At 48.5% G+C, this 18,638-nt stretch overlaps 6 non-coding genes across 6 annotated transcripts; all 6 read right to left on the bottom strand.

The window, feature by feature from the left end:
• Positions 1-851: 851 nt before the first annotated feature.
• On the bottom strand, positions 852-970 carry LOC137322367 (5S ribosomal RNA). Its single transcript, XR_010963082.1, has one exon. It is a non-coding gene; the product is annotated as a 5S ribosomal RNA (ribosomal RNA).
• A 3,002-nt stretch (positions 971-3,972) lies between these two features.
• LOC137322304 (5S ribosomal RNA) lies at positions 3,973-4,092 on the bottom strand. Its single transcript, XR_010963058.1, has one exon. It is a non-coding gene; the product is annotated as a 5S ribosomal RNA (ribosomal RNA).
• A 3,002-nt stretch (positions 4,093-7,094) lies between these two features.
• LOC137322228 (5S ribosomal RNA) lies at positions 7,095-7,213 on the bottom strand. The gene has a single exon (XR_010962985.1). It is a non-coding gene; the product is annotated as a 5S ribosomal RNA (ribosomal RNA).
• A 2,998-nt stretch (positions 7,214-10,211) lies between these two features.
• Positions 10,212-10,330, bottom strand: LOC137322239 (5S ribosomal RNA). The gene has a single exon (XR_010962996.1). It is a non-coding gene; the product is annotated as a 5S ribosomal RNA (ribosomal RNA).
• A 3,002-nt stretch (positions 10,331-13,332) lies between these two features.
• On the bottom strand, positions 13,333-13,451 carry LOC137322366 (5S ribosomal RNA). Its single transcript, XR_010963081.1, has one exon. It is a non-coding gene; the product is annotated as a 5S ribosomal RNA (ribosomal RNA).
• Positions 13,452-16,453: 3,002 nt separating this feature from the next.
• On the bottom strand, positions 16,454-16,572 carry LOC137322365 (5S ribosomal RNA). The gene has a single exon (XR_010963080.1). It is a non-coding gene; the product is annotated as a 5S ribosomal RNA (ribosomal RNA).
• Between the last annotated feature and the right edge of the window lie 2,066 nt (positions 16,573-18,638).

Raw genomic sequence — 18,638 nt, 5'->3', positions numbered from 1 at the left:
TAGGCTCGATAGAGAAACTATTTCCTCTGGTGGGGGAGTCCGGAACAAGGGGGCATAATCTGAAAATTACAGCTAGGCAGTTCACGGGTGATGTCAGGAAGCACTTCTTCACACAAAGTGTAGTAGAAATCTGGAACTCTCTCCCCCAAAAAGCTGTTGAGGCTGGGGATCAATTGAAAATCTCAAAACCGAGATTGATTGATTTTTGTTAGGCACGGGTGTTGAGGGTTATGGAGCACAGGCGGGTAAATGGAGTTAAGGTACACATCAGTCACGAATGGCGGAACAGGCTCAAAGGGCTGAATGGCCTTCTCCCGTTCCTATGAACGTGCTGCCAGGAAATGGGCAGAGGAAAGCGAGCAACAGCGAGCGAGCGAGTGAGCGAGCGAGCGAGCGAGTGAGCGAGCGAGCGAGCGATCAGCAAAAAGACTGGCAAATGAAGGCAGCGTCGGCGTGAAGAACAGCAAACAGCTAACAAGAAAAGCTGACGGCAGTTGCTATTTCCAGGCGGTGTCCCAAGCGAGTACTGACCAGGCCTGCCTCTGACTTAGCTTGTGATATCGGATGGGATGGGGTACTTTTCAGAGGAGTGTGGGAGTAAGCGATGGCCTGCTTTGCTTCTCTTTACTTAAACGCTTGCTGCTTTGTGTATGTTTTTTGCCAGCTTATTTTCTTCATGTGTTTTTTTTTGTTGACTCTGTGTCGACTCCCTTGCCTTTGTCTGGCAGCAGGAGAATGTGCAGCAAAGGAATGGGCAAAGGAAAGCGAGAGAGAGTGCAGGAGCAAGCAGCAAAAAGCTTTGTGATTGAAGGGAGTGCGCAGAGCTGAGAGCAGCCTCTGCTGGCAAGAAAAGCCTACTGCACCTGGTATTCCCAGGCGGTCTCCCATCCAAGTACTAACCAGGCCTGACTCTGCTTAGCTTCCGAGATCAGACGAGATCGGGCGTTTTCAGACTAGTATGGCCGTAGGCATCAATTGCTTGCTTTTCCCTTTACTTAAAGGGCTGCAGTCCTCTACTTCATTCTTTACCACACTTTCTGCACTTGCCTGGCGCCGGGGGAAACAACATCACTCACAGGGTACACGCATTCGCACTGCCAAACACAAACACACACAAGTCCTGCTTCATCTGCAAAACAATCACATAGCAAGCTCAACGCTTCATTCAAATCCTACAACATAGCAACAGGAGGAGGCCATTCACACCCGCCTGCCTGCCTGTCTGCCTGCCTGCCTGCCTGCCTGCTCCGCCATTTCAGAACATCATGGCTCATCTCTCATCTAACTCCAGAGACCTGCCTTTCGCCCATATCCCTTCATACCTTTGCTTGACAAAAACCTATCTCTCTCACATTTCAATTTCGCAATTCAGCTCCTATCAATTGCCCTTTGCGTGAGAGACTTACAAACTTCTACCACCCTTTGTGGGTAGTAATGTTTTCTCATCTCTCTCCTCAAAGGTCTGGCTCTACTTTTTAGACTCTGCCCCCTACTCCTAGAATCCCCAACCAGCGGAAATAGTTGCTCTCTATCCACCCTATCTGTTCCCCTTAATATCTTATGAACTTCCATCAGATCACCCCTTAACCTTCGAAACTCCAGAGAATACAACCCCAATTTGTGTCATCTCTCCTCGTAACTTAACCCTTGAAGTCCGGCTAGCGTTCTAGTAAACCTACGCCGCACTCCCTCCGAGGCCGATATGTCCTTCCGAAGGTGCGGTGCCCAGAACTGCTCACAGTACTCCAGGTGCGGTCTAACCAGGGTTTTGTATAGCTGCAGCATAACTTCTGCCGCCTTGTACTCTAGTCCTCTACTCACACTTTCACCAGCTACGGATAGGGACCAAGTTAAAAACAAGGACCTCAAAGGTAGCAATCTCTGCAAGGGAAAACATTTACTGGCCTGTGGCCTCCTTCTGTGCTGTACTAAGAAGTAAACTTAGCACTGACCTTTCTCACATAAAAACTCATCAACACCTGCGCTGGACTTCTGGCTAGTGTCTTCGCGACGAAAGCCCCTGAAATCATTCAATAAACACATGCCGTGATTGTTGGTCGGGAGAGGCCTTTCGGGACTTTCCGGATGCATGAACTAAAATGGGCATCAAAATGGTGATGGAGAGGCTTGTAGATTATGTGGTGTAGGCATAAGAAATGGGGCAGGCAGAGGCCCTAAGGGGTGAAATTGACCTGTCGGAGGCCCGGCAAAACCTGGGGAGAAAGGGACAGAAGTCCAAATGTTGGGTAAAGAAAATGTAGATTCAATATGAAAAGTCAGTACTTGAATGCTTACCTCACGCAATTGTAGGGTTGCCAAGCCTCCAGGATTGCCCTGGAGTCTCCAGGAATTAAAGATTAATCTCCTGGACACTGCTGCCAGCCAACCGTGGAGAAACATCATAGAGGCATTAAAAGAAAAATGTTTTTTCCTTTTCTTTGAACGCTTTTCTTAATTAGTTCGAAAATTATAGCAGATGGGTCAAAAAGGATGTTTGACTGGGTCGGGTGGTTGGAAGTCATGTGATAAAACCTCCAGGAATGCGTCCAACCAGAGTTGGCAACCCTACCTACCCTTCATTGCCTTCCCCTGGCCTTAACCTTCATTAGCTTCACCATTCCTTCACTCACTCACTCACTCACTCACTGCTGCAAAAACGCTGGTCCCTCCTGCCTCAAAATACAGACAACCGGGGAGCAGCCTTTTCTCCTCTCCCAGGCCCAGCTGCTTAGAAAAGGCTCAAGCCCACACCCCAATTTAAGTCACCTTGGCCCAATTCAGGCCAGAAGAAGATGTGTGCCTTTCCGCACATGGATAAAAGCAGCCGCTGGCCCCGATTTGACCGGCAGGTCGGCGAATGTTAGTCTTCATCTCAACAGGGCTGGAATACAATACAAAGTTATGCTACGGTTGTATAAAGCTCTGCTTAGACCGCATCTGGAGTACTGCGTTCAGTTCTGGGCACCACACCTCAGGAAGGATACACTGGTCTTGGAGGGGCTGCAGCGCACATTTACCAAAATGATACCGGGGCTAAAAGGGTTAAGTTGTCAGGACAGGTTGCATCGACTAGGCTCGTATTCCCTTGAGTTTAGAAGATTAAGATCTAATTGAGGTGTTTAAGATTATTAAAGGAGCTGATAGGCTCGATAGAGAAACTATTTCCTCTGGTGGGGGAGTCCGGAACAAGGGGGCATAATCTGAAAATTACAGCTAGGCAGTTCACGGGTGATGTCAGGAAGCACTTCTTCACACAAAGTGTAGTAGAAATCTGGAACTCTCTCCCCCAAAAAGCTGTTGAGGCTGGGGATCAATTGAAAATCTCAAAACCGAGATTGATTGATTTTTGTTAGGCACGGGTGTTGAGGGTTATGGAGCACAGGCGGGTAAATGGAGTTAAGGTACACATCAGTCACGAATGGCGGAACAGGCTCAAAGGGCTGAATGGCCTTCTCCCGTTCCTATGAACGTGCTGCCAGGAAATGGGCCGAGGAAAGCGAGCAACAGCGAGCGACCGAGTGAGCGAGCGAGCGAGCGATCAGCAAAAAGACTGGCAAATGAAGGCAGCGTCGGCGTGAAGAACAGCAAACAGCTAACAAGAAAAGCTGACGGCAGTTGCTATTTCCAGGCGGTGTCCCAAGCGAGTACTGACCAGGCCTGCCTCTGACTTAGCTTGTGATATCGGATGGGATGGGGTACTTTTCAGAGGAGTGTGGGAGTAAGCGATGGCCTGCTTTGCTTCTCTTTACTTAAACGCTTGCTGCTTTGTGTATGTTTTTTGCCAGCTTATTTTCTTCATGTGTTTTTTTTTGTTGACTCTGTGTCGACTCCCTTGCCTTTGTCTGGCAGCAGGAGAATGTGCAGCAAAGGAATGGGCAAAGGAAAGCGAGAGAGAGTGCAGGAGCAAGCAGCAAAAAGCTTTGTGATTGAAGGGAGTGCGCAGAGCTGAGAGCAGCCTCTGCTGGCAAGAAAAGCCTACTGCACCTGGTATTCCCAGGCGGTCTCCCATCCAAGTACTAACCAGGCCTGACTCTGCTTAAGCTACCGAGATCAGACGAGATCGGGCGTTTTCAGACTAGTATGGCCGTAGGCATCAATTGCTTGCTTTTCCCTTTACTTAAAGGGCTGCAGTCTTCTTCTTCATTCTTTACCATACTTTCTGCACTTGCCTGGCGCCGGGGGAAACAACATCACTCACAGGGTACACGCATTCGCACTGCCAAACACAAACACACACAAGTCCTGCTTCATCTGCAAAACAATCACATAGCAAGCTCAACGCTTCATTCAAATCCTACAACATAGCAACAGGAGGAGGCCATTCACACCCACCCGCCTGCCTGCCTGTCTGCCTGCCTGCCTGCCTGCTCCGCCATTTCAGAACATCATGGCTCATCTCTCATCTAACTCCAGAGACCTGCCTTTCGCCCATATCCCTTCATACCTTTGCTTGACAAAAACCTATCTCTCTCACATTTCAATTTCGCAATTCAGCTCCTATCAATTGCCCTTTGCGTGAGAGACTTACAAACTTCTACCACCCTTTGTGGGTAGTAATGTTTTCTCATCTCTCTCCTCAAAGGTCTGGCTCTACTTTTTAGACTCTGCCCCCTACTCCTAGAATCCCCAACCAGCGGAAATAGTTGCTCTCTATCCACCCTATCTGTTCCCCTTAATATCTTATGAACTTCCATCAGATCACCCCTTAACCTTCGAAACTCCAGAGAATACAACCCCAATTTGTGTCATCTCTCCTCGTAACTTAACCCTTGAAGTCCGGCTAGCGTTCTAGTAAACCTACGCTGCACTCCCTCCGAGGCCGATATGTCCTTCCGAAGGTGCGGTGCCCAGAACTGCTCACAGTACTCCAGGTGCGGTCTAACCAGGGTTTTGTATAGCTGCAGCATAACTTCTGCCGCCTTGTACTCTAGTCCTCTACTCACACTTTCACCAGCTACGGATAGGGACCAAGTTAAAAACAAGGACCTCAAAGGTAGCAATCTCTGCAAGGGAAAACATTTACTGGCCTGTGGCCTCCTTCTGTGCTGTACTAAGAAGTAAACTTAGCACTGACCTTTCTCACATAAAAACTCATCAACACCTGCGCTGGACTTCTGGCTAGTGTCTTCGCGACGAAAGCCCCTGAAATCATTCAATAAACACATGCCGTGATTGTTGGTCGGGAGAGGCCTTTCGGGACTTTCCGCATGCATGAACTAAAATGGGCATCAAAATGGTGATGGAGAGGCTTGTAGATTATGTGGTGTAGGCATAAGAAATGGGGCAGGCAGAGGCCCTAAGGGGTGAAATTGACCTGTCGGAGGCCCGGCAAAACCTGGGGAGAAAGGGACAGAAGTCCAAATGTTGGGTAAAGAAAATGTAGATTCAATATGAAAAGTCAGTACTTGACTGCTTACCTCACGCAATTGGAGGGTTGCCAAGCCTCCAGGATTGCCCTGGAGTCTCCAGGAATTAAAGATTAATCTCCTGGACACTGCTGCCAACCAACCGTGGAGAAACATCATAGAGGCATTAAAAGAAAAATGTTTTTTCCTTTTCTTTGAACGCTTTTCTTAATTAGTTCGAAAATTATAGCAGATGGGTCAAAAAGGATGTTTGACTGGGTCGGGTGGTTGGAAGTCATGTGATAAAACCTCCAGGAATGCGTCCAACCAGAGTTGGCAACCCTACCTACCCTTCATTGCCTTCCCCTGGCCTTAACCTTCATTAGCTTCACCATTCCTTCACTCACTCACTCACTCACTCACTGCTGCAAAAACGCTGGTCCCTCCTGCCTCAAAATACAGACAACCGGGGAGCAGCCTTTTCTCCTCTCCCAGGCCCAGCTGCTTAGAAAAGGCTCAAGCCCACACCCCAATTTAAGTCACCTTGGCCCAATTCAGGCCAGAAGAAGATGTGTGCCTTTCCGCACATGGATAAAAGCAGCCGCTGGCCCCGATTTGACCGGCAGGTCGGCGAATGTTAGTCTTCATCTCAACAGGGCTGGAATACAATACAAAGTTATGCTACGGTTGTATAAAGCTCTGCTTAGACCGCATCTGGAGTACTGCGTTCAGTTCTGGGCACCACACCTCAGGAAGGATACACTGGTCTTGGAGGGGCTGCAGCGCACATTTACCAAAATGATACCGGGGCTAAAAGGGTTAAGTTGTCAGGACAGGTTGCATCGACTAGGCTCGTATTCCCTTGAGTTTAGAAGATTAAGATCTAATTGAGGTGTTTAAGATTATTAAAGGAGCTGATAGGCTCGATAGAGAAACTATTTCCTCTGGTGGGGGAGTCCGGAACAAGGGGGCATAATCTGAAAATTACAGCTAGGCAGTTCACGGGTGATGTCAGGAAGCACTTCTTCACACAAAGTGTAGTAGAAATCTGGAACTCTCTCCCCCAAAAAGCTGTTGAGGCTGGGGATCAATTGAAAATCTCAAAACCGAGATTGATTGATTTTTGTTAGGCACGGGTGTTGAGGGTTATGGAGCACAGGCGGGTAAATGGAGTTAAGGTACACATCAGTCACGAATGGCGGAACAGGCTCAAAGGGCTGAATGGCCTTCTCCCGTTCCTATGAACGTGCTGCCAGGAAATGGGCCGAGGAAAGCGAGCAACAGCGAGCGACCGAGTGAGCGAGCGAGCGAGCGATCAGCAAAAAGACTGGCAAATGAAGGCAGCGTCGGCGTGAAGAACAGCAAACAGCTAACAAGAAAAGCTGACGGCAGTTGCTATTTCCAGGCGGTGTCCCAAGCGAGTACTGACCAGGCCTGCCTCTGACTTAGCTTGTGATATCGGATGGGATGGGGTACTTTTCAGAGGAGTGTGGGAGTAAGCGATGGCCTGCTTTGCTTCTCTTTACTTAAACGCTTGCTGCTTTGTGTATGTTTTTTGCCAGCTTATTTTCTTCATGTGTTTTTTTTTGTTGACTCTGTGTCGACTCCCTTGCCTTTGTCTGGCAGCAGGAGAATGTGCAGCAAAGGAATGGGCAAAGGAAAGCGAGAGAGAGTGCAGGAGCAAGCAGCAAAAAGCTTTGTGATTGAAGGGAGTGCGCAGAGCTGAGAGCAGCCTCTGCTGGCAAGAAAAGCCTACTGCACCTGGTATTCCCAGGCGGTCTCCCATCCAAGTACTAACCAGGCCTGACTCTGCTTAGCTTCCGAGATCAGACGAGATCAGGCGTTTTCAGACTAGTATGGCCGTAGGCATCAATTGCTTGCTTTTCCCTTTACTTAAAGGGCTGCAGTCTTCTTCTTCATTCTTTACCATACTTTCTGCACTTGCCTGGCGCCGGGGGAAACAACATCACTCACAGGGTACACGCATTCGCACTGCCAAACACAAACACACACAAGTCCTGCTTCATCTGCAAAACAATCACATAGCAAGCTCAACGCTTCATTCAAATCCTACAACATAGCAACAGGAGGAGGCCATTCACACCCGCCTGCCTGCCTGTCTGCCTGCCTGCCTGCCTGCTCCGCCATTTCAGAACATCATGGCTCATCTCTCATCTAACTCCAGAGACCTGCCTTTCGCCCATATCCCTTCATACCTTTGCTTGACAAAAACCTATCTCTCTCACATTTCAATTTCGCAATTCAGCTCCTATCAATTGCCCTTTGCGTGAGAGACTTACAAACTTCTACCACCCTTTGTGGGTAGTAATGTTTTCTCATCTCTCTCCTCAAAGGTCTGGCTCTACTTTTTAGACTCTGCCCCCTACTCCTAGAATCCCCAACCAGCGGAAATAGTTGCTCTCTATCCACCCTATCTGTTCCCCTTAATATCTTATGAACTTCCATCAGATCACCCCTTAACCTTCGAAACTCCAGAGAATACAACCCCAATTTGTGTCATCTCTCCTCGTAACTTAACCCTTGAAGTCCAGCTAGCGTTCTAGTAAACCTACGCTGCACTCCCTCCGAGGCCGATATGTCCTTCCGAAGGTGCGGTGCCCAGAACTGCTCACAGTACTCCAGGTGCGGTCTAACCAGGGTTTTGTATAGCTGCAGCATAACTTCTGCCGCCTTGTACTCTAGTCCTCTACTCACACTTTCACCAGCTACGGATAGGGACCAAGTTAAAAACAAGGACCTCAAAGGTAGCAATCTCTGCAAGGGAAAACATTTACTGGCCTGTGGCCTCCTTCTGTGCTGTACTAAGAAGTAAACTTAGCACTGACCTTTCTCACATAAAAACTCATCAACACCTGCGCTGGACTTCTGGCTAGTGTCTTCGCGACGAAAGCCCCTGAAATCATTCAATAAACACATGCCGTGATTGTTGGTCGGGAGAGGCCTTTCGGGACTTTCCGGATGCATGAACTAAAATGGGCATCAAAATGGTGATGGAGAGGCTTGTAGATTATGTGGTGTAGGCATAAGAAATGGGGCAGGCAGAGGCCCTAAGGGGTGAAATTGACCTGTCGGAGGCCCGGCAAAACCTGGGGAGAAAGGGACAGAAGTCCAAATGTTGGGTAAAGAAAATGTAGATTCAATATGAAAAGTCAGTACTTGAATGCTTACCTCACGCAATTGTAGGGTTGCCAAGCCTCCAGGATTGCCCTGGAGTCTCCAGGAATTAAAGATTAATCTCCTGGACACTGCTGCCAGCCAACCGTGGAGAAACATCATAGAGGCATTAAAAGAAAAATGTTTTTTCCTTTTCTTTGAACGCTTTTCTTAATTAGTTCGAAAATTATAGCAGATGGGTCAAAAAGGATGTTTGACTGGGTCGGGTGGTTGGAAGTCATGTGATAAAACCTCCAGGAATGCGTCCAACCAGAGTTGGCAACCCTACCTACCCTTCATTGCCTTCCCCTGGCCTTAACCTTCATTAGCTTCACCATTCCTTCACTCACTCACTCACTCACTCACTGCTGCAAAAACGCTGGTCCCTCCTGCCTCAAAATACAGACAACCGGGGAGCAGCCTTTTCTCCTCTCCCAGGCCCAGCTGCTTAGAAAAGGCTCAAGCCCACACCCCAATTTAAGTCACCTTGGCCCAATTCAGGCCAGAAGAAGATGTGTGCCTTTCCGCACATGGATAAAAGCAGCCGCTGGCCCCGATTTGACCGGCAGGTCGGCGAATGTTAGTCTTCATCTCAACAGGGCTGGAATACAATACAAAGTTATGCTACGGTTGTATAAAGCTCTGCTTAGACCGCATCTGGAGTACTGCGTTCAGTTCTGGGCACCACACCTCAGGAAGGATACACTGGTCTTGGAGGGGCTGCAGCGCACATTTACCAAAATGATACCGGGGCTAAAAGGGTTAAGTTGTCAGGACAGGTTGCATCGACTAGGCTCGTATTCCCTTGAGTTTAGAAGATTAAGATCTAATTGAGGTGTTTAAGATTATTAAAGGAGCTGATAGGCTCGATAGAGAAACTATTTCCTCTGGTGGGGGAGTCCGGAACAAGGGGGCATAATCTGAAAATTACAGCTAGGCAGTTCACGGGTGATGTCAGGAAGCACTTCTTCACACAAAGTGTAGTAGAAATCTGGAACTCTCTCCCCCAAAAAGCTGTTGAGGCTGGGGATCAATTGAAAATCTCAAAACCGAGATTGATTGATTTTTGTTAGGCACGGGTGTTGAGGGTTATGGAGCACAGGCGGGTAAATGGAGTTAAGGTACACATCAGTCACGAATGGCGGAACAGGCTCAAAGGGCTGAATGGCCTTCTCCCGTTCCTATGAACGTGCTGCCAGGAAATGGGCAGAGGAAAGCGAGCAACAGCGAGCGAGCGAGTGAGCGAGCGAGCGAGCGATCAGCAAAAAGACTGGCAAATGAAGGCAGCGTCGGCGTGAAGAACAGCAAACAGCTAACAAGAAAAGCTGACGGCAGTTGCTATTTCCAGGCGGTGTCCCAAGCGAGTACTGACCAGGCCTGCCTCTGACTTAGCTTGTGATATCGGATGGGATGGGGTACTTTTCAGAGGAGTGTGGGAGTAAGCGATGGCCTGCTTTGCTTCTCTTTACTTAAACGCTTGCTGCTTTGTGTATGTTTTTTGCCAGCTTATTTTCTTCATGTGTTTTTTTTTGTTGACTCTGTGTCGACTCCCTTGCCTTTGTCTGGCAGCAGGAGAATGTGCAGCAAAGGAATGGGCAAAGGAAAGCGAGAGAGAGTGCAGGAGCAAGCAGCAAAAAGCTTTGTGATTGAAGGGAGTGCGCAGAGCTGAGAGCAGCCTCTGCTGGCAAGAAAAGCCTACTGCACCTGGTATTCCCAGGCAGTCTCCCATCCAAGTACTAACCAGGCCTGACTCTGCTTAGCTTCCGAGATCAGACGAGATCGGGGGTTTTCAGACTAGTATGGCCGTAGGCATCAATTGCTTGCTTTTCCCTTTACTTAAAGGGCTGCAGTCCTCTACTTCATTCTTTACCACACTTTCTGCACTTGCCTGGCGCCGGGGGAAACAACATCACTCACAGGGTACACGCATTCGCACTGCCAAACACAAACACACACAAGTCCTGCTTCATCTGCAAAACAATCACATAGCAAGCTCAACGCTTCATTCAAATCCTACAACATAGCAACAGGAGGAGGCCATTCACACCCGCCTGCCTGCCTGTCTGCCTGCCTGCCTGCCTGCCTGCTCCGCCATTTCAGAACATCATGGCTCATCTCTCATCTAACTCCAGAGACCTGCCTTTCGCCCATATCCCTTCATACCTTTGCTTGACAAAAACCTATCTCTCTCACATTTCAATTTCGCAATTCAGCTCCTATCAATTGCCCTTTGCGTGAGAGACTTACAAACTTCTACCACCCTTTGTGGGTAGTAATGTTTTCTCATCTCTCTCCTCAAAGGTCTGGCTCTACTTTTTAGACTCTGCCCCCTACTCCTAGAATCCCCAACCAGCGGAAATAGTTGCTCTCTATCCACCCTATCTGTTCCCCTTAATATCTTATGAACTTCCATCAGATCACCCCTTAACCTTCGAAACTCCAGAGAATACAACCCCAATTTGTGTCATCTCTCCTCGTAACTTAACCCTTGAAGTCCGGCTAGCGTTCTAGTAAACCTACGCCGCACTCCCTCCGAGGCCGATATGTCCTTCCGAAGGTGCGGTGCCCAGAACTGCTCACAGTACTCCAGGTGCGGTCTAACCAGGGTTTTGTATAGCTGCAGCATAACTTCTGCCGCCTTGTACTCTAGTCCTCTACTCACACTTTCACCAGCTACGGATAGGGACCAAGTTAAAAACAAGGACCTCAAAGGTAGCAATCTCTGCAAGGGAAAACATTTACTGGCCTGTGGCCTCCTTCTGTGCTGTACTAAGAAGTAAACTTAGCACTGACCTTTCTCACATAAAAACTCATCAACACCTGCGCTGGACTTCTGGCTAGTGTCTTCGCGACGAAAGCCCCTGAAATCATTCAATAAACACATGCCGTGATTGTTGGTCGGGAGAGGCCTTTCGGGACTTTCCGGATGCATGAACTAAAATGGGCATCAAAATGGTGATGGAGAGGCTTGTAGATTATGTGGTGTAGGCATAAGAAATGGGGCAGGCAGAGGCCCTAAGGGGTGAAATTGACCTGTCGGAGGCCCGGCAAAACCTGGGGAGAAAGGGACAGAAGTCCAAATGTTGGGTAAAGAAAATGTAGATTCAATATGAAAAGTCAGTACTTGAATGCTTACCTCACGCAATTGTAGGGTTGCCAAGCCTCCAGGATTGCCCTGGAGTCTCCAGGAATTAAAGATTAATCTCCTGGACACTGCTGCCAGCCAACCGTGGAGAAACATCATAGAGGCATTAAAAGAAAAATGTTTTTTCCTTTTCTTTGAACGCTTTTCTTAATTAGTTCGAAAATTATAGCAGATGGGTCAAAAAGGATGTTTGACTGGGTCGGGTGGTTGGAAGTCATGTGATAAAACCTCCAGGAATGCGTCCAACCAGAGTTGGCAACCCTACCTACCCTTCATTGCCTTCCCCTGGCCTTAACCTTCATTAGCTTCACCATTCCTTCACTCACTCACTCACTCACTCACTGCTGCAAAAACGCTGGTCCCTCCTGCCTCAAAATACAGACAACCGGGGAGCAGCCTTTTCTCCTCTCCCAGGCCCAGCTGCTTAGAAAAGGCTCAAGCCCACACCCCAATTTAAGTCACCTTGGCCCAATTCAGGCCAGAAGAAGATGTGTGCCTTTCCGCACATGGATAAAAGCAGCCGCTGGCCCCGATTTGACCGGCAGGTCGGCGAATGTTAGTCTTCATCTCAACAGGGCTGGAATACAATACAAAGTTATGCTACGGTTGTATAAAGCTCTGCTTAGACCGCATCTGGAGTACTGCGTTCAGTTCTGGGCACCACACCTCAGGAAGGATACACTGGTCTTGGAGGGGCTGCAGCGCACATTTACCAAAATGATACCGGGGCTAAAAGGGTTAAGTTGTCAGGACAGGTTGCATCGACTAGGCTCGTATTCCCTTGAGTTTAGAAGATTAAGATCTAATTGAGGTGTTTAAGATTATTAAAGGAGCTGATAGGCTCGATAGAGAAACTATTTCCTCTGGTGGGGGAGTCCGGAACAAGGGGGCATAATCTGAAAATTACAGCTAGGCAGTTCACGGGTGATGTCAGGAAGCACTTCTTCACACAAAGTGTAGTAGAAATCTGGAACTCTCTCCCCCAAAAAGCTGTTGAGGCTGGGGATCAATTGAAAATCTCAAAACCGAGATTGATTGATTTTTGTTAGGCACGGGTGTTGAGGGTTATGGAGCACAGGCGGGTAAATGGAGTTAAGGTACACATCAGTCACGAATGGCGGAACAGGCTCAAAGGGCTGAATGGCCTTCTCCCGTTCCTATGAACGTGCTGCCAGGAAATGGGCCGAGGAAAGCGAGCAACAGCGAGCGACCGAGTGAGCGAGCGAGCGAGCGATCAGCAAAAAGACTGGCAAATGAAGGCAGCGTCGGCGTGAAGAACAGCAAACAGCTAACAAGAAAAGCTGACGGCAGTTGCTATTTCCAGGCGGTGTCCCAAGCGAGTACTGACCAGGCCTGCCTCTGACTTAGCTTGTGATATCGGATGGGATGGGGTACTTTTCAGAGGAGTGTGGGAGTAAGCGATGGCCTGCTTTGCTTCTCTTTACTTAAACGCTTGCTGCTTTGTGTATGTTTTTTGCCAGCTTATTTTCTTCATGTGTTTTTTTTTGTTGACTCTGTGTCGACTCCCTTGCCTTTGTCTGGCAGCAGGAGAATGTGCAGCAAAGGAATGGGCAAAGGAAAGCGAGAGAGAGTGCAGGAGCAAGCAGCAAAAAGCTTTGTGATTGAAGGGAGTGCGCAGAGCTGAGAGCAGCCTCTGCTGGCAAGAAAAGCCTACTGCACCTGGTATTCCCAGGCGGTCTCCCATCCAAGTACTAACCAGGCCTGACTCTGCTTAGCTTCCGAGATCAGACGAGATCGGGCGTTTTCAGACTAGTATGGCCGTAGGCATCAATTGCTTGCTTTTCCCTTTACTTAAAGGGCTGCAGTCTTCTTCTTCATTCTTTACCATACTTTCTGCACTTGCCTGGCGCCGGGGGAAACAACATCACTCACAGGGTACACGCATTCGCACTGCCAAACACAAACACACACAAGTCCTGCTTCATCTGCAAAACAATCACATAGCAAGCTCAACGCTTCATTCAAATCCTACAACATAGCAACAGGAGGAGGCCATTCACACCCACCCGCCTGCCTGCCTGTCTGCCTGCCTGCCTGCCTGCTCCGCCATTTCAGAACATCATGGCTCATCTCTCATCTAACTCCAGAGACCTGCCTTTCGCCCATATCCCTTCATACCTTTGCTTGACAAAAACCTATCTCTCTCACATTTCAATTTCGCAATTCAGCTCCTATCAATTGCCCTTTGCGTGAGAGACTTACAAACTTCTACCACCCTTTGTGGGTAGTAATGTTTTCTCATCTCTCTCCTCAAAGGTCTGGCTCTACTTTTTAGACTCTGCCCCCTACTCCTAGAATCCCCAACCAGCGGAAATAGTTGCTCTCTATCCACCCTATCTGTTCCCCTTAATATCTTATGAACTTCCATCAGATCACCCCTTAACCTTCGAAACTCCAGAGAATACAACCCCAATTTGTGTCATCTCTCCTCGTAACTTAACCCTTGAAGTCCGGCTAGCGTTCTAGTAAACCTACGCTGCACTCCCTCCGAGGCCGATATGTCCTTCCGAAGGTGCGGTGCCCAGAACTGCTCACAGTACTCCAGGTGCGGTCTAACCAGGGTTTTGTATAGCTGCAGCATAACTTCTGCCGCCTTGTACTCTAGTCCTCTACTCACACTTTCACCAGCTACGGATAGGGACCAAGTTAAAAACAAGGACCTCAAAGGTAGCAATCTCTGCAAGGGAAAACATTTACTGGCCTGTGGCCTCCTTCTGTGCTGTACTAAGAAGTAAACTTAGCACTGACCTTTCTCACATAAAAACTCATCAACACCTGCGCTGGACTTCTGGCTAGTGTCTTCGCGACGAAAGCCCCTGAAATCATTCAATAAACACATGCCGTGATTGTTGGTCGGGAGAGGCCTTTCGGGACTTTCCGGATGCATGAACTAAAATGGGCATCAAAATGGTGATGGAGAGGCTTGTAGATTATGTGGTGTAGGCATAAGAAATGGGGCAGGCAGAGGCCCTAAGGGGTGAAATTGACCTGTCGGAGGCCCGGCAAAACCTGGGGAGAAAGGGACAGAAGTCCAAATGTTGGGTAAAGAAAATGTAGATTCAATATGAAAAGTCAGTACTTGACTGCTTACCTCACGCAATTGTAGGGTTGCCAAGCCTCCAGGATTGCCCTGGAGTCTCCAGGAATTAAAGATTAATCTCCTGGACACTGCTGCCAACCAACCGTGGAGAAACATCATAGAGGCATTAAAAGAAAAATGGTTTTTCCTTTTCTTTGAACGCTTTTCTTAATTAGTTCGAAAATTATAGCAGATGGGTCAAAAAGGATGTTTGACTGGGTCGGGTGGTTGGAAGTCATGTGATAAAACCTCCAGGAATGCGTCCAACCAGAGTTGGCAACCCTACCTACCCTTCATTGCCTTCCCCTGGCCTTAACCTTCATTAGCTTCACCATTCCTTCACTCACTCACTCACTCACTCACTGCTGCAAAAACGCTGGTCCCTCCTGCCTCAAAATACAGACAACCGGGGAGCAGCCTTTTCTCCTCTCCCAGGCCCAGCTGCTTAGAAAAGGCTCAAGCCCACACCCCAATTTAAGTCACCTTGGCCCAATTCAGGCCAGAAGAAGATGTGTGCCTTTCCGCACATGGATAAAAGCAGCCGCTGGCCCCGATTTGACCGGCAGGTCGGCGAATGTTAGTCTTCATCTCAACAGGGCTGGAATACAATACAAAGTTATGCTACGGTTGTATAAAGCTCTGCTTAGACTGCATCTGGAGTACTGCGTTCAGTTCTGGGCACCACACCTCAGGAAGGATACACTGGTCTTGGAGGGGCTGCAGCGCACATTTACCAAAATGATACCGGGGCTAAAAGGGTTAAGTTGTCAGGACAGGTTGCATCGACTAGGCTCGTATTCCCTTGAGTTTAGAAGATTAAGATCTAATTGAGGTGTTTAAGATTATTAAAGGAGCTGATAGGCTCGATAGAGAAACTATTTCCTCTGGTGGGGGAGTCCGGAACAAGGGGGCATAATCTGAAAATTACAGCTAGGCAGTTCACGGGTGATGTCAGGAAGCACTTCTTCACACAAAGTGTAGTAGAAATCTGGAACTCTCTCCCCCAAAAAGCTGTTGAGGCTGGGGATCAATTGAAAATCTCAAAACCGAGATTGATTGATTTTTGTTAGGCACGGGTGTTGAGGGTTATGGAGCACAGGCGGGTAAATGGAGTTAAGGTACACATCAGTCACGAATGGCGGAACAGGCTCAAAGGGCTGAATGGCCTTCTCCCGTTCCTATGAACGTGCTGCCAGGAAATGGGCAGAGGAAAGCGAGCAACAGCGAGCGAGCGAGTGAGCGAGCGAGCGAGCGATCAGCAAAAAGACTGGCAAATGAAGGCAGCGTCGGCGTGAAGAACAGCAAACAGCTAACAAGAAAAGCTGACGGCAGTTGCTATTTCCAGGCGGTGTCCCAAGCGAGTACTGACCAGGCCTGCCTCTGACTTAGCTTGTGATATCGGATGGGATGGGGTACTTTTCAGAGGAGTGTGGGAGTAAGCGATGGCCTGCTTTGCTTCTCTTTACTTAAACGCTTGCTGCTTTGTGTATGTTTTTTGCCAGCTTATTTTCTTCATGTGTTTTTTTTTGTTGACTCTGTGTCGACTCCCTTGCCTTTGTCTGGCAGCAGGAGAATGTGCAGCAAAGGAATGGGCAAAGGAAAGCGAGAGAGAGTGCAGGAGCAAGCAGCAAAAAGCTTTGTGATTGAAGGGAGTGCGCAGAGCTGAGAGCAGCCTCTGCTGGCAAGAAAAGCCTACTGCACCTGGTATTCCCAGGCGGTCTCCCATCCAAGTACTAACCAGGCCTGACTCTGCTTAGCTTCCGAGATCAGACGAGATCGGGCGTTTTCAGACTAGTATGGCCGTAGGCATCAATTGCTTGCTTTTCCCTTTACTTAAAGGGCTGCAGTCTTCTTCTTCATTCTTTACCATACTTTCTGCACTTGCCTGGCGCCGGGGGAAACAACATCACTCACAGGGTACACGCATTCGCACTGCCAAACACAAACACACACAAGTCCTGCTTCATCTGCAAAACAATCACATAGCAAGCTCAACGCTTCATTCAAATCCTACAACATAGCAACAGGAGGAGGCCATTCACACCCGCCTGCCTGCCTGTCTGCCTGCCTGCCTGCCTGCTCCGCCATTTCAGAACATCATGGCTCATCTCTCATCTAACTCCAGAGACCTGCCTTTCGCCCATATCCCTTCATACCTTTGCTTGACAAAAACCTATCTCTCTCACATTTCAATTTCGCAATTCAGCTCCTATCAATTGCCCTTTGCGTGAGAGACTTACAAACTTCTACCACCCTTTGTGGGTAGTAATGTTTTCTCATCTCTCTCCTCAAAGGTCTGGCTCTACTTTTTAGACTCTGCCCCCTACTCCTAGAATCCCCAACCAGCGGAAATAGTTGCTCTCTATCCACCCTATCTGTTCCCCTTAATATCTTATGAACTTCCATCAGATCACCCCTTAACCTTCGAAACTCCAGAGAATACAACCCCAATTTGTGTCATCTCTCCTCGTAACTTAACCCTTGAAGTCCAGCTAGCGTTCTAGTAAACCTACGCCGCACTCCCTCCGAGGCCGATATGTCCTTCCGAAGGTGCGGTGCCCAGAACTGCTCACAGTACTCCAGGTGCGGTCTAACCAGGGTTTTGTATAGCTGCAGCATAACTTCTGCCGCCTTGTACTCTAGTCCTCTACTCACACTTTCACCAGCTACGGATAGGGACCAAGTTAAAAACAAGGACCTCAAAGGTAGCAATCTCTGCAAGGGAAAACATTTACTGGCCTGTGGCCTCCTTCTGTGCTGTACTAAGAAGTAAACTTAGCACTGACCTTTCTCACATAAAAACTCATCAACACCTGCGCTGGACTTCTGGCTAGTGTCTTCGCGACGAAAGCCCCTGAAATCATTCAATAAACACATGCCGTGATTGTTGGTCGGGAGAGGCCTTTCGGGACTTTCCGGATGCATGAACTAAAATGGGCATCAAAATGGTGATGGAGAGGCTTGTAGATTATGTGGTGTAGGCATAAGAAATGGGGCAGGCAGAGGCCCTAAGGGGTGAAATTGACCTGTCGGAGGCCCGGCAAAACCTGGGGAGAAAGGGACAGAAGTCCAAATGTTGGGTAAAGAAAATGTAGATTCAATATGAAAAGTCAGTACTTGAATGCTTACCTCACGCAATTGTAGGGTTGCCAAGCCTCCAGGATTGCCCTGGAGTCTCCAGGAATTAAAGATTAATCTCCTGGACACTGCTGCCAGCCAACCGTGGAGAAACATCATAGAGGCATTAAAAGAAAAATGTTTTTTCCTTTTCTTTGAACGCTTTTCTTAATTAGTTCGAAAATTATAGCAGATGGGTCAAAAAGGATGTTTGACTGGGTCGGGTGGTTGGAAGTCATGTGATAAAACCTCCAGGAATGCGTCCAACCAGAGTTGGCAACCCTACCTACCCTTCATTGCCTTCCCCTGGCCTTAACCTTCATTAGCTTCACCATTCCTTCACTCACTCACTCACTCACTCACTGCTGCAAAAACGCTGGTCCCTCCTGCCTCAAAATACAGACAACCGGGGAGCAGCCTTTTCTCCTCTCCCAGGCCCAGCTGCTTAGAAAAGGCTCAAGCCCACACCCCAATTTAAGTCACCTTGGCCCAATTCAGGCCAGAAGAAGATGTGTGCCTTTCCGCACATGGATAAAAGCAGCCGCTGGCCCCGATTTGACCGGCAGGTCGGCGAATGTTAGTCTTCATCTCAACAGGGCTGGAATACAATACAAAGTTATGCTACGGTTGTATAAAGCTCTGCTTAGACCGCATCTGGAGTACTGCGTTCAGTTCTGGGCACCACACCTCAGGAAGGATACACTGGTCTTGGAGGGGCTGCAGCGCACATTTACCAAAATGATACCGGGGCTAAAAG

This window comes from Heptranchias perlo, chromosome 5 (genome assembly GCF_035084215.1).
Source record: "Heptranchias perlo isolate sHepPer1 chromosome 5, sHepPer1.hap1, whole genome shotgun sequence".
Taxonomy (NCBI): domain Eukaryota; kingdom Metazoa; phylum Chordata; class Chondrichthyes; order Hexanchiformes; family Hexanchidae; genus Heptranchias; species Heptranchias perlo.
Note: the sequence above shows the minus strand (reverse complement) of the source record. Positions and strands in the feature narration are given on the sequence as shown.